At 46.0% G+C, this 15,474-nt stretch overlaps 1 protein-coding gene across 9 annotated transcripts in view; it reads left to right on the forward strand.

Annotated features, from left to right (window-relative positions):
- Positions 1-15,474, forward strand: part of RNF152 (ring finger protein 152) — a 72,845-nt gene that overhangs the window by 46,951 nt on the left and 10,420 nt on the right. Inside the window, exon 1 of one of the 9 annotated variants that reach the window (XM_044934786.2) lies at positions 13,359-13,899. The exons of the other annotated variants lie outside the window; for them this stretch is intronic. The gene's annotated coding sequence lies outside the window, so the exon portion shown is untranslated. Of the gene's footprint in view, positions 1-13,358; positions 13,900-15,474 lie in introns of those variants that run through there. 9 annotated transcript variants of the gene reach the window in all.

Below are 15,474 nucleotides of genomic sequence, written 5' to 3' on the forward strand. Positions count from 1 at the left end.
AGAAGGGGAAGATGGTAGCATTGCTTCTGTAATATCTCCCCTCTCCCCACCAAAAATGTATAACCTGAATCTCTTCCTGAGAAAACGTCAGACAAACTCCCAGGTGGGCCCCAGTGATAAAGAACTCGCTGGCCAGTGCAGGAGACATAGGAGACACGGGTTCAATCCTTAGGTCAGGAAGATTCCCTGGAGAAGGACATGGCAACCACTCCAGTACTCTTGCCTGGAAAATTCCATGGACGGGGCAGCCTGGTGGGCTGCAGTCCATGGGGTCGCTAAGAGTCGGACGCGACTGAAGCGACTTAGCAGCAGCAGCAGTTGTCTTTATCACAAAGGCATATTCCAGTGGGGACAAGAACGAAGGAGTAAATGGGAAAAATTGTCAGTGGAGGATCAAGGAGCATCAACCTATAAAAGGCTCTAACACGGCAAGTGTCCTCCAGGACGGAGTCGTTGGGAGGCGAAGAGTTGAGATATGAGGAAAGGGTGGGTTAAGATGCTGATGGATCTGGATGTGGAGTGAGAGCAGGGGCCTCGGGGGGGCTTTGAACAGAGTCTGGGCGCCAGTCTGCATGTTGCCCTCCCTGCGCGCTCCAGGGCCGGCCTCGTCGGTGGTGGCTCTTCCAGCTCCTTTCCGTGGTGGCACAGCCGTCGGGGACGCTCTCTGGCTGTGCGTAGATGCTCTGCAGCCAGGTTGGACAGGAGAAGTGGTTGGCCGGGCACTTCAGAAGGATTACAGCAGTTTATTCTGGAAAGAGAGGTTGGTTTAAGCTCACACTGAGATATGTTTCATTTAATCTCAGTTCTCTGAGGTTCATTTCTGTTAACGCTAATGAAAATCTGGCTGGCTCCAAGTACAGGCTGAAATGGGGGGATTTAAGTGTTACTCCTCTGCCTTTGGTTAGGGGGCTGATCTTGAGAGTCCTTTTGGTGATTGCTGCTTTGGACCCTTGAACATGCTGAGTAAGTGAAAAGCCAGATGAGGCTGAAATCGACAGTATAGGATTGTTTGTATTTCATGTTAACTTAATTTGCTGAAGATATAGATGCCTGGCGTGTGCTTAAATGCTGTGGTCTACACATGAAGAGCATGCACCTCCTGCTCTAGAGGCCCCAGAGTTTGGGGAAGAGTTGTGAGTGAACATGTAGTTTTAATGCTTCACGGGAAGGATCTTACTAGGGGCTGACAAAGAGTTGACGGACTGAGGAGGGGAGAGCCTCCAATTTTGCAGAGGTTGTGAAGGGAAACCTTCAAGGCTGGAGGACCATCCTGTATGTTTCCTCAAAGAGAGGCACAGAGGTGCGAACCAGGGGTTGGAGGGCATCCCGGAGCCTGGGGGTGGGGGGAGACGTGATTAACGGGGCTGCATGGAAGGACCCTGCGGGCCAGCCCTGAGGAGTCTCGAGGGAAAGAGTGCGTTTGGGCGCTGTGAGCCAGGAGCTGCTCTAGACCCTTTGCCTGGCAAAATAGAAGCTTAATCGAGACAGGCACCACGTTCAGTGGGTGAGTTTGCTCTGGATGCCGCAATGAGAAGCACAGATTTCAGTGGCTTGAAATTTATTTTCTCACAGTTCGGGAGGCCAAGTCAAGGTGTCCACAGGGTGGGTTGCTTCGGAGGATTATCTCCTTGGCTTGTAGATGACCGTCTTTCCCCTGTGTTTTCACATGGTCTCCAAAATACCTGCCCGTCCCCAATTCCCCCGTCTTATAAGGGCATCGTCACACTGGATTAGGGCCGCCCTAGTGGGCTCATTTTACCTGAATCACTTCTTTGAAGACTCTCTGAATACAGCCACACTCTGAGGTGCTGAGGGTCAAGACTTTAATGTTTGAATCTTAGTGGAGTTTAGTCAGGGAGTTTATTTTTGTGGATCACCATGCTAATTTCTAAAGGGTGATTGGCACTTTTTCGAGAAGCGTGAGAGACTTGCTGTAGGTATATCGAGGCTTCCTCTCACCTATAATCTTAGAAATAAAAGGACGAACTAAACAGGTGGAATGGGGTGAGTTTAAGGTTTCACCACCTTTGCAGCATCATGACACTTCGACCCAGCATGTGTAAGGACATTCTTCTGCAAAATCACAATCACCACACTCAAGGAATTCTCCATTAATTTGGTAATGTCATTAAATATACAGTCCATATTCAACAATATCCTATATCACCATAGCATTCCCCCCCAGCCCCCGCCTCAGTCCTGGATTACACCAGGGTTCAGGCATCGTATTTAATTATGCATCTTCTTAGTCTCTTGTAATCTGTTACAGAATGGTCTCCTTGCCCCCTCCCCCCTTTTTTTTGCCTTTCCACGGCATTGACAGTTCTGAGGAGCCCATACCAGCCCTACATATCTTGCACCCTTGTGGTGAAATTCAAGATGGCATTTTGATTCAGTTCAGTTCAGTGGTTCAGTTGTGTCCAACTCTTTATGACCCCATGGACTGTAACACGCCAGGCCTCCCTATCCATCAAGACCCTAACGTGGGATTGAAGGCGGGAGGAAAAGGGTACGACAGAGGATGAGATGGTTGGATGGCATCACCGACTCAATGGACATGAGTTTGAGTGAACTCTGGGAGTTGGTGACATTTTGATATTAACAATATTCCGTTGGGTCACCACTGAAGGACCGTGACACGTGTGCTGAATTAGATCTTTGGTTAAAGGTGCTGTCTGCCCAATCTGTGCATTGTAAGGATGACTTTTTACCATTTAATAAGCAATCCAAGCGCTGATTCTTTGAGGCAAGTAAATACCCTGTCTTTCAACAACCTTTTCCCCCAGTGATTTTTAGTATCTGTTGATGGACTTTGGCTAAATCAGTCACTGTGCTGGAGATGGGAAAATGGTGTTCTTTAGGTTTAATCGATGGTTTTTTCATCTATAAACTAGCACTTGTTAGTTATAAAACAACACTCTTCCTCCCTAACTCCTCTTTCTGTTTTTTTTTTTTTTCCGTTTGAGTATCACTCTGGAGTCACTGATCATTTTTATAATCCAATGTCCTGTAAACTGTTACTTTGTCTTAGTCATCTTGGATGACTGGGTGGCGTGAACAGCAAATAATTATTTCTCCCAGTCTGGAGGCAGGGAAGTTCAAGGTCAAGGGCTGGGCAGGTTCAGTTCCTGGTGAGCGCTCTCTTCCTGGTTTGCTGACGTCTCCTTTCTCACCGTCCTCACTTGGTGGAGAGAACGCTCTACCATCTTCCTCTTCTTAGAAAGGACTGATCCCATCATGAGGGCTCCACCTTACAGCCTCATCTCAACCTAATTGCCCCCAACAGCCCCACCTTCAAGCACCATCACCTTGGGTTTAGAGCTTCAGTTTCAGGGAGACCCCCAACATTCAGATGGTCATTCTTTCCCATGTTCAGATGTTGCCAGGTTTGCGGCAGTTTGAGCACCTTCAGGCTAACCCTTGTGGCTTCTAACACACCCCCATCACTCTTACTTGATGGCACTGTGGGATGATCCCAGCTCTCACTTTGTATTTTCTCTGCCCTGGACCTGAAATCAGCCATTTCCCAAGGATTTCAGGTTTTTTTTAGTGAGAAATAGTATTGAGAAACCAAGATCTAGGGTTGAAGCATGCTTATGGTTACTGGACCATCATTGTTTCTAGACTTTTACAGTGGAAAAAACTTAGAAATACATATATACTATTTTAAATTGTGATTGTATGCCTGTGGTTCCAATTTATATTCAGCACAACTGATTCCTTTTTACCTTCCCTGGTTTTAGTATTTTTTTATATCCCCTTTTCCTACAGTGTAAAAACCTTCTTTCCTAACAACAGTAATATAATTGCTTGTTTGTTTCAGCATGTAGTACAAATAGTTTCAGAATTCCTACTACACAGGCACCAATACCAACAACCAACCAATGAAGTAAAGTTCAAAATTGCTTGACAGGTATCATCATCATCATCATCATTATTACTAGTAAAGAATGCACCCGACTACGAGTGTGCCAGGTGTTTATGTTCAATAGTTACTGAATGTAGCTGTGCTGTCCATCTCAGATCAGTTCCCTTGTTTCTGTTTAATTTTAGGGTTGACTTTTACCCCCCATCTTCTTTGATTTAATTATTTTGAGGGATGTGTAAAATGTTTACATGACCTAAGAGTCACCACTGTACAAAAGATACACTGCGAGGCCGCAGCCCCGTGTCCTTTCTCTCCGTTGCCACCTGTCCACTTACTGATGACCATTTACATTACATTTACACAAACATTATTTTGTTTGTGTAGAAATAAGCAAGTAAATAAGCAATAAAAAATATATTTTGGCTCTTCTTCTTGATCTTTCACCTTGCTGTCTTCTCGCCTCGTCCAGAGCAGCTCATAGCGTCTCTCCCCTTCTGCATGGCCACGTGGTGCTCACTGGGGAACAGACACCAATTAGTTTCCATGAATGGGGATTTGGATGACTTTCCCCAGCATGTTGGTGCTGCAGATAATGATGAAAGGAATGAATTACCATGCGAACATGTTATTTTGTATTTTAGAGGTATATTTTCAGAGTGAATATTTAAAAGTGGAAATACGGGGTTGAAGGTAAAGTCATAAGTAGCTTTATAGAGAATGACACACTCCCCTCCTGATTTGTTCTCTCAAGAGCAGTGTTAAGGAGTGCCTGTTGGGGGTGGATGATTAGAGCCCCTTTCAGGTAGAACAAGGAGTTTTCAGTGGCTCTCGGCCCTTACTTGGCAACACAGTCACCCAGGGAGCTTTTGCAGGTATTTGCCTCAGAACCACATACCCCAGAAATTCACTTGTTCGGCCTCCGGTGGACATTATGAGGCATAGATTTAAATTATTTTGTCGAAGTACAAGTTTAACGTCTAAGTTTAGTTACCAACATAGTAACTGTCTTCTTCACTGAACTCACCATTCTCACCATTCTGGGAAGAGAAAATCAAGCATACTGTTAATGGGTGAATCCAGTCATGTTCATGGTTTCGGAACTGCCTACACACACTGGTGACCATGTATCCTCAATTTTTCAAAAATGACCTGATTTCAATTAGGTTTCATTCATTCTCCAAGCATTTATTGAGCACTCAGTGAATGCCAGCTGTTGCCTAGATATTAAGGAACGAATACAAGACAGGTCATGTCTTAGGGCATCCATTCCAGTGGAGGAGAGGCCATTGAGCCCCTCACTTGGCCAAATACGGGCTGCGTGTAGGTTCTTGCCCTTGACGAGCTCCCTTTCCAGTGGGGCAGACACAAGTAAATGAAATATGATCATTATAAAAAGGGCTCCTTAGAGAACATGGCAGGAGCATCTAACCCAGGTGGAAAGATGGGGGGAGGCTTCTTGGAGTTGGTGATGGGCATTTGGGCTGAGTGTTGCCCTACTGAAAGAGGGAGGGACAGCACCCCAAGCTAGGAGAATGATGTGTGTGCAAAAGCTCAGCAGTGAGAGAGGAATTAGCTTTTAGAGAAACGCAAGTGCCTCCGAGTGGCTGGAGCGTGGGCTTCAAGCCAGGCACGACAGAAAGAAGATTGTATACATACCCACAGGCCGCATCATCTGCTCCGGTGCCTGGCGCATAGTGGGTGTTAAATAAGTCACTGGATGGCTGATCGCACGAATGAAGACTTGCTGATTTGTGGAATGGAGCAGTTTTGCATGAGTGTTTTGCTAACCACATTCAAGATAAACAGAGTTGGTGTTCCCAGTGTATTTGATACTTTATCTTATGAATAAAGTTGGTTTTTTTAATGCAGATGGCAATCGGATTTTGAAAGTAGCCATGATTGGAAAGGGTCGCCTGGATGATGTATTGCTCTATTCTGGATTGATGGACAGAAAGAAAAATCTCTTCAAATTGTTTTCACAATGTTCCTGTCTCTTTATCTGCTTATTATAATCCAGCTTCGGGGATAGATGGCATTTTAAACATGCATAGTCCTTTTGGCCCCGAGAGCCCATCAGCTAAAGAAAAACAAACGGGCTAGACTCACAGACAGCGCTCGGGTTCAGTGGTGTCAGCTGTGGGCTGGCTTCCTCAGGAAACCGTGTTGTGTTCGAGTCTGGATCGGCAGTCTCGTTGACTTTCCACTAGACTGGACACGAGCAGTTGCAACAGTTGAAGCGAGCATCTGGAGGGCAGGAGTTCTGGTGGAAGTTGGATTGAGTTTGCAGCTATAGCAGTGCGTCCCCGTGAATCACCTTACAGTTGAATTTCCTTAAGGCTCTGCTCCCTCTTCCCTCCTTTTGACGAAGGTTAAATTTGACCTTCTTTTAACTTACTCGGTGTTTTGAGAGCATTAGAGAATTATTTTCTGAACTAGACTGGCTGTCTCAATAAACCAATGTAATCTGATTCCCATGACCTACATCAGCTAATGGCCAGTGAGACGTCCATTTTCATTTAAATCTGTATTTGTTGTTTTATTCCTATAATTATGATGTCTCTATGAAAAATGTCATAATATGCACAAAGCAAGGAAACAGCTATTTTCTCTGTTGGTAAAAGTCATTGAGTTTACTAGAAGAAGCATAGAACCAGGAACAGAGGAAGCTGGCTGCCACTGTGTAACTGGCATAAAGATTTGAAATATGCTTAACCATTTCTTCTGCTTTGAAAGAATATCTTGAATTAAGCAGATATAGATTTACTGTGTTATTAAAGGTACTCGTAAAATAAGAGCAGAATGACAAAAGCTCAGCAATGTGAAGCATAGAAAATTACCATTTCGTAGTTGAAAACGGATGCTTGAAAACCAGGCAGGACCTAGCATAGGTGGGCTCCATCGAGAGTTGGCTTCTAAAGTCCTATCGGTTTTATTTTCTGGCCTGAAAGACTCTATTTTAATTCGCTTTCTACTTACTAAATAAATGCTTATTAAATCAGACTGTTTGAAACTCAGAGTTTGGGTAATTTAAAAAATATTAGCTTCCTGGTTTTAGATACATTTTATGAATATTCTAAGAAAGATAAGTTATAGAGAATTTTTTTCTTAAATGAAACTAGAACTCTTATAGTAAGTTATTGGTAGATTAAATAGACTTGAGGTAACAGGGTAGTATCAGTCCATGACTATTTGGTTAATGTAATATTTGCCTTAGTGAACTGGGCTAGTCATTTTCACCAAATAAGACTTATCAATTACTTTATTTAACTGAGCTGCTAGCTTTGGAAAATAAGTATTCTGTACTATAAAGGTTCATAGTTTTATGTTTTAAGTAGTTTTGATTAGGTAATATGTCTGTCAGATCAGATCAGATCAGTGGCTCAGTCGTGTCCGACTCTCTGCGACCCCATGAATCGCAGCACACCAGGCCTCCCTGTCCATCACCAACTCCCGGAGTTCACTCAGACTCACGTCCATCGAGTCAGTGATGCCATCCAGCCATCTCATCCTCTGTTGTCCCCTTCTCCTCTTGCCCCCAATATGTCTATACATGGTGTGTGTGAAAAATGAATGTTAGTTGCTTAATCAGGTCCGACTCTTTGTGACCCCATGGAACATCCAGGGGGCTCCTCTGTCCATGGGATTCTCCAGGCAAGAACACTGGAGTGGGTTGCCGTGCTCTTTTCTAGGGATCTTCCTTACCCAAGGATCAAACCCAGGTCTCTCTTGCATTGCAGGCAGATTTTTTACCATCTGAGCCAACAGGGAAGCTAGCTTTGGAAAATAAGTATTCTGTCCAATAAAGATACACAGTTTTATGTTTTAAGTAGTTTTAGTTAAGTATTATGTCTATACTTATGTACTTAACACAAAAAAATCCACATATTGTGACTAACAATACCAACTTCCCTACTTACTCAAGTCCAAAATGCTCTAGGATGACTTTATTCAAACCAAAAAAATATGAAAAGGATATTGCAAAAGGCATTGGTAGAAATTGTTTTTAAGTTTTGGCCATTACTGATTAACTCAGATGTTGTGACTATCAGTTGTTTAAAAACCTGGCTTAAATACTTGACTTCCTCTAGAATCGAATGTATTTGATGTGATGGAGAAAAATTGCAGTAATTCTGTAACAAAACCAGTTTGACTTAAGAATTGTCTGTCTCTGTTAGTTTCCACAAAATGGATTGGATCTTATGTGACCTATATATATATATAAATATCCTAACAGATCATGACACAGATATATTGCCACACATACATGCTATATTTAGAATATGTATTTATATTCTAAAAAGGTTACATAATTTTCAAAGTTTTGGAAGTAAATTGTTCTTTATTTGATGACGAGACCTCTAAGCTTTAATATTTAACAAGAATTTTTGTTAATTACAGAAGTCATTTACATGTCAAGTTTTAAAATAAAATGAGTTATTACTTTTATCTGACACAGAGATTGTATTTTTACAGTGTTTTTTGCTTTGAAGGTACTTGGTGAGAGTAGGTGGTGAACACTGTGTCCTAAATTGCTAAATTTTTTCCCTCCCAGCCAGCTTAAATGCTTTGTGCACGGTCTTGGGTATAAAGGTTTGGATCATTCATAACTTCACATTTCAGTTTGCCCCTTCTTGGAAAGTTGAATTGTTTTAGTTGCGATAAAACGAGAATGAGTGAGAGTAGGTGTGGCCTTTAATGCTGTGTCATTTATAAAGAAGTGCCCACCATCTAAGGTTGTACCATTTAGAGACGTGTCTGTTCACAGAGGAGCAAGGAGCTCTGATGAATAAATAAGAAAGGGAGAGAAGCTGAATCCAGCGTTTCCTGCTTCGATTTTATAATCACAGCCTAGTGTTGAGTGAGAAAGGAATTTACAAGGCAAGGAATGGCTGTGGGCCCAGAGACAGTCCTTATTTGACAATGTGATGCCCTAGTGATCATTTTGGCCCCGCACACTCCCTTACGGGTATTTGACTGTAGCTTTTCAAAGGTGAAAAGAATGGGAATACTGTTAAGCTTTAATCTCTATAAACTTAAACATCTGTGATTCACTGTTCTCCCTTGCCTCCATTTTTTCTAGAGGGCCTATTAATGAAAATACCTATTTCTTTGTTGTCTAATAATTGACTTGGTGAAATACAACTTCATATAAATAAAAGTATGTGGTAAAGCTAGTTTCTCAATCGTTGTCTAAGCACCCCGTGGAAGTCAGGACTCCAGTGCTTAGACAGTTTCAAAATGTAGAGTATACTGGCCGTCTCCGTGGCCTCCAGCCACACCCCCCACCGCCAGCCCCACCCCACCCATTGCATTTCAGCAGAGCCACGCTTCTCACCCATTGCATTTCAGCAGCACCATGCCCCCCACCCATTGCATTGCAGCAGAGCCATGCCCCCCACCCATTGCATTGCAGCAGAGCCATGCCCCCCACCCATTGCATTGCAGCAGAGCCATGCCCCCCACCCATTGCATTGCAGCAGAGCCATGCCCCCCACCCATTGCATTGCAGCAGAGCCATGCCCCCCACCCATTGCATTTCAGCAGAGCCATGCCCCCCACCCATTGCATTGCAGCAGAGCCATGCCCCCCACCCATTGCATTTCAGCAGAGCCATGCCCCCCACCCATTGCATTGCAGCAGAGCCATGCCCCCCACCCATTGCATTGCAGCAGAGCCATGCCCCCCACCCATTGCATTGCAGCAGAGCCATGCCCCCCACCCATTGCATTTCAGCAGCGCCATGCCCCCCACCCATTGCATTTCAGCAGCACCATGCCCCCCACCCATTGCATTTCAGCAGAGCCATGCCCCCCACCCATTGCATTTCAGCAGAGCCATGCCCCCCACCCATTGCATTTCAGCAGAGCCATGCCCCCCACCCATTGCATTTCAGCAGCACCATGCCCCCCACCCATTGCATTTCAGCAGCACCATGCCCCCCCATTGCATTTCAACAGCGCCATGCCCCCCACCCATTGCGTTTCAGCAGCACCATGCCCCCGAACCATTGCATTTCAGCAGCACCATGCCCCCCCATTGCATTTCAACAGAGCCATGCCCCCCCATTGCATTTCAACAGAGCCATGCCCCCCACCCATTGCATTTCAGCAGCACCATGCCCCCCACCCATTGCATTTCAGCAGCACCATGCCCCCCACTCATTGCATTTCAGCAGTGCCATGCCCCCCACCCATTGCATTTCAGCAGCACCATGCCCCCCACCCATTGCATTTCAGCAGCACCATGCCCCCCCATTGCATTTCAGCAGAGCCATGCCCCCCACCCATTGCATTTCAGCAGCACCATGCCCCCCACTCATTGCATTTCAGCAGTGCCATGCCCCCCACCCACTGCATTCCAGCAGAGCCATGCTCCTCAAAGTTGCTACCTCCATTCGGTGGTCTGAACCAGAAACTGGGCATCTTTTGCTCGTCCCTCCTTTGCTCTCTCCCTTGCTCTCCTCTCTCACTGTACTGCTATCCTATCTCCAGGTCCTCTTCATTTGCTCTTTCCTTTTCTTCCATCCCCACAGCTTTCATTCCAGCCTTGCCCATCCTTTTCTTTCAGCTGAACTCCTGCCAATTCATCCCCACTGTTGGGAAGCTTTAAAAAAAAAAAAACAAAACACAGTGGAATAGTACTCAGCCATAAAAAGGACAAATTCTGAAACTTGCTTTAATTTAACGTGGATGGACCTTGAACACATGCTTAGTGAAACAGACCAGACCCCAAAGACAAGCATTACGTGATTTCCCTTATGTGAGGTCCTACCTAGATAGGTAGTTCCTTGGAACAAAATGCAGAAGAGAGGCTCCCAGGCACTTGGGGAATAGGAAGGTAGGAGTTCCTGTTTAATGGCTATAGGGTTTCTATTTGGGATAATGAACAAGTTCTGGAAATAGATCATGGAGATGAATCACTTCTATGAATGTACTCAATCTTATGAATGTACTTCATGCTATATTCTTTAAACTAGCTCAACATAATAATAATGCAGTTATAGTTGGGAAACCTCTCTCCCTGAAGCTGAAGCTCCAATACTTTGGCCACCTTATGGGAAGAGCTGACTCATTTGAAAAGACTCTGGTGGGGAAAGACTGAAGGCAGGAGGAGAAGAGGATGACAGAGGATGAGATGGTTGGATGGCATCACCGACTCAATGGACATGAGTTTGAGTAAGCTCCGGGAGTTGGTGATGGACAGGGAGGCCTGGCGTGCTGCAGTCCATGGGGTTGCAGAGTCGGACACAACTGAGCGACCGGATAACAACTCTCCTATGAAGTCTTCACAAGCCCCCTCACCTCCCAGATAAAATCCAGGCTCTGTGTAGGAGGAAGGAGGGGCCCCTGCCCCCCGACCCCGCTCCCCCATCTCGGCCCTGCCTCCGTGGGGCCTGCGTCGCTGCCTGCGTCTCGCCGCCTGGTGACCTCGCGTCTCCCAGAGGGGACAGGTGCTCAGTCGTTAGGACCGGGAGAGGAAGTGGCCTCGGTTCGGGGCCCAGCTGTTTCCTCCTGTCTTGCTTTACAGCCGTGTGGCCAAGGTCATGTCTTACCCCCGTTTCGTCATCCGCTTCTCCGCTGAGCTGGGAGCCCGGGGTGGGCGGTTAGCTAGCGCTGCCCCAGCCCGCCGCCCCGCGCAGGCCCCGCCTTCTCTTGAGCGCCTCCCGGGACGCGGTCACGCCAGCTGCAGGCACCGAGGGCTTGTCGGGTGCTGGCAGAGCTCATTCTGGACGGCCGGTGGGCTGTCCCCATCCCCTCTTACAGGGGTCCTGGAGCTGCGTGCTGGCACCCAGGCGCTGGCCCCGTTCCCATCCACCCCCATCTGCCCCGCGTGGAACTCGGCCTCTTGCCTGCGCTGTGTCCTCAGCTTGGAGTCGAGATGCTGTCTTTTCCTGCAGATGTCTGTCCTGGATCCCCAGACGGACAGGGGCTCCTTCTCCGTGTCTACCTGATCTCCTACCCCGCCTGCCTTAAGCCCAGGTCACGCGGTCCTGTAGCTAGGAGCATGGCTTCTTTGCAAGGATGGGCCCCGTGTTTTTCCTTTTCCACCCCTCAAACGGAGAGCAGTGCCTCTTACTCCGTACATGTTTGAACGCATGTGTTTATAGCAGTGCTTGTCACTCTAGGGTTTTCTCTGTGAAGTTGAATAAACACCTTGTTTTCAGAAATCATGGTCCTGGGACAATCTGAAAGTACCCTCAGAATATCGCTACTTTCCCCTAAGTCAAAACCCACAGGTAGAGCTTTAAATACACAAACAGATTCAAAGATAGAAAGCAGAGCAGTGACTTTAGGGGCTGGAGGTCCGGGTGGGGGTAGGAGGGACAGGCTGGGTGAGGGCAAGGGCAGCTTTGGGTGGTGGAAATAGCTTGATTGGCACAGTGGTTTCACAGCTTCTCACTGCTCAGAACTCATTGAACTGTACTCTTAAAACATGTGCATTTTATCACTGATAAATTTTACCTCAAAGTGACTTAAAAATATCAGAAAGCAAGAGGAAAAATCTTTTGGATTTATCGTTTGGTTTGGAAAGATGAATTAGTGATTGATAGCCTTTGGTTGCAGCACCGTTCAATATCTAGTTTAGGGGTTTGTACGTTTTCTTTTTTTTCTTACCTTGCCTAAATGGAAAATCAACGCTCATTGAGCTACTGCAGCTGGAAGAAAGAAAAAGCAGAAGTAATGAACAGAGTGACAGCTGACTCCCTGTGGCGCTTAGTTTTAGTCCTGATGCCTTTAGGAGTTCTTTGAAACTTCAGTTTGAGGCTTAATTCATACGATGAATCATCGATATTGAGGGTAGGTAGGGAGACTGAAGCAATAAACACTCTCTGCTCAAAGAAAATCATCTCGTGAATGGTTTTTGAATAGACTTATTTAAAGTGATGGCCATAAAGCCCACCAGGTTTTTAATATGCCATCCTTTTTTCAAATGTTTAATATAGAATGTTCTCCAGGTAACTTGAAGCAACTCTGAAGAAATAAAGGAATTCAAAAAAGAGGGGATATATGTATACATTATGGGGCTTCCCTGGTGGCTCAGTGGTCAAGAATCTGCCTGCAATACACAGGGCTGCAGATTCCATCCCTGGGTGGAGAAGATCCCCTGGAGGAGGGCGTGGCAACCCACTCCAGCATTCTGGCCTGGAGAATCCCATGGACGGAGGAGCCTGGCGGGCTACAGTCCATGGGGTCACAAAGAGTTGGACACGACTGAGACGACACAGCACACATGTGTACATACAGCTGGTTCGCGTTTCTGTGCAACGGAAGCTAACACAACATTGCAAAGCAACTGTGTGTGTGCGTGTGTTGGTCACTAAGTCGCGTCCAACTCTTAGCGACCTCATCAACTGTAGCCCACCAGGCTCCTCTGTTCATGGGATTTTCTGGGCGAGAACACTGGAGTGGGCTGCCTTTCCTTTCTGCAGGGGACCTTCCCCACCCAGCGACTGAACCTTTGTCTCCTGCGTTGCCCGCATTGCAGGCACGTTCTTTACCACTAAGCTGCCTGGAAAGCAATTATACTCCAATAAAAATTAATTAAAAAAGAACTATACCTATTAAATTTTTTTCATGTGTGAAAATGGGAAAGTCTTAACAAGTACGTGGTTTTTAAAATATTGAGCCAAGACTTTCTTGCCCTGTATCTCCTTCCAGCCTTCAGAGGCCTCAGATGAATGGCTCTCTCATCGTAAATCACACATGTTCTATCTCACTTTGAAGGGATATCCATGTATTTGGGAAATGTATCCAAAAGTTGAACCATGAGAAGATGCTTCTGTATAGGGCTAGGATTCACCTGGCCAAGTTTAAATTTGTTGAGCTACTGCAGGACGATGCCGATGAAAAACAAGCATTGTATCCAAAGTTCAGACCATCAGGAGGCATTATCGTGGTCTTTGTGAAGTTCCATCAGATGAAGGGTTGTCTTTAGTCTGCAGCTGTCATAAGGAATTCTAGAACCATCACTTATTTTATGAAGCAGTAGAACCATATATTTCAGTGTGAAGAACGTTTGGAGCCCTAACTGTAAGTTCTCACTAATGGTCTTAGTGAATATTTGCTGTTGGTGGGCCCAACAGATGTTGGCCATTGCCAATGCTCTTTGCTCAGCCCTTTCCTCCTATTGTCTGGGAATAGTCATTTAAAAGGACAATGCAGTTGTAAAGCTGATACACCCTTAATGTCTTCCTCAAATAATTATGAAAATATTTTGCATTCTGTGGCTTGACAGAAAACTCAGGTGAGATAGCTCATGTTAGAGCAATAAGCTGATTTGAGGATGGGTGTCTCCGGAGCAATATACTGAATTCAGGGATTAAGGGCAGAGCTGATGAGAAATGATGTAGGCCTGAGGTCAGCAGATGACGTCCTGTTGGCCGGATCCCATCTGTGGCCTGTTTCTGTAAAGGGAGTCTTACTGGAACGCAGCCTCAGCTGCTCTTTGACGTTCGATCTGACTGTTTTGACACTTTGATGGCAGAGCTGAATATTTGCAAAAAAGCCTGCATGAACCCAAAAGCCTAAAAGACGCCTCATTTGCCCTACAGAGGAAGGCTGTGGGCCCTGAAGTAGATGACATATCATGGGAAAACATTGAAAAAACAAATTGCCTCAAGGTTTCAATTTGTGCTGGAATTTGTGGTTTGGTAAGAAATAGGCGTGGGGATGTGCGTGTGTGATTCGTTTTAAGAAAATGCAGGTATTTACATGGGCTGTTGTCGGGGCCTTCAGAGGTTCTCTGTCCCCTGCACGTGAAGAGCAGGGACCGTGGGGGCCCTTGGCAGAGAGAGGCCTCTGCTCTCCAAGGCGCTTGCCCCTCTGACAGCCCCTCAATCCTTAACGCACAGTCTTGGCCCTCAAGCCATTTGCCCCGAAGGTGACTTAACGTGCTTCCTTGGCACTGGGCTATCTTTAGATTTCGCCTTGCGGTACCACCTTAAACTCCGGCATCTCTTGAGCCTTGTGAGCTCAGAGCTGCCTTTGCTATCTGAGATAATGCTGGCACGGGTCGGATGGGGTGCTTAATCAAATAAAGAATATTTCTGTGTCCTTCTCTCTGACTCTTACTCCCCAGTGTCTGGAGTCAAAAGAATAGTGGGCCAGCTTAGGTTACTTGGGCTCTGATATCCTCTCTGCCCCTAACAGGCAATGATAGCTCTTTGCTTAGCCGTTCTGTCTAAGCCCTGTGCATGGTCGACTGAATTTGTATGATCACTTGAAGAAGAGTCTCCCTTTAGTGTTATGTCGACCCTTCCCCTTGGCTTTGGTTCCCAGTTCCTTCAGCTGTCCTCAGGATTCTAGGAGCTGAAGTAACTGACCTTTTCCCCTCTGCTCTACCTGTCTGTCTCATGGCATCTTTTATCATCACATCTCTCCAGGGAGCCTGGGGATCCACGGACAGTCCTTTATATCTCTTCTCTATCTTTGTGACCATCTGCACCTTTCTTTCTTCTCCATCCTTGGGTGATCAGAGCAAGTGAAGGTGCAACTGTATGTCTGAGGCCAGTGTTAACCTTGGCTTCTGTATGAGCCAGCTATGCAGGCGTCTCCTCAAGGGACAGTTGGAACCTCCCCCTCACCTGGTAGCAAGCTTGGAGAACA

Source organism: Bubalus bubalis, chromosome 22 (assembly GCF_019923935.1).
Source record: "Bubalus bubalis isolate 160015118507 breed Murrah chromosome 22, NDDB_SH_1, whole genome shotgun sequence".
NCBI lineage: Eukaryota > Metazoa > Chordata > Mammalia > Artiodactyla > Bovidae > Bubalus > Bubalus bubalis.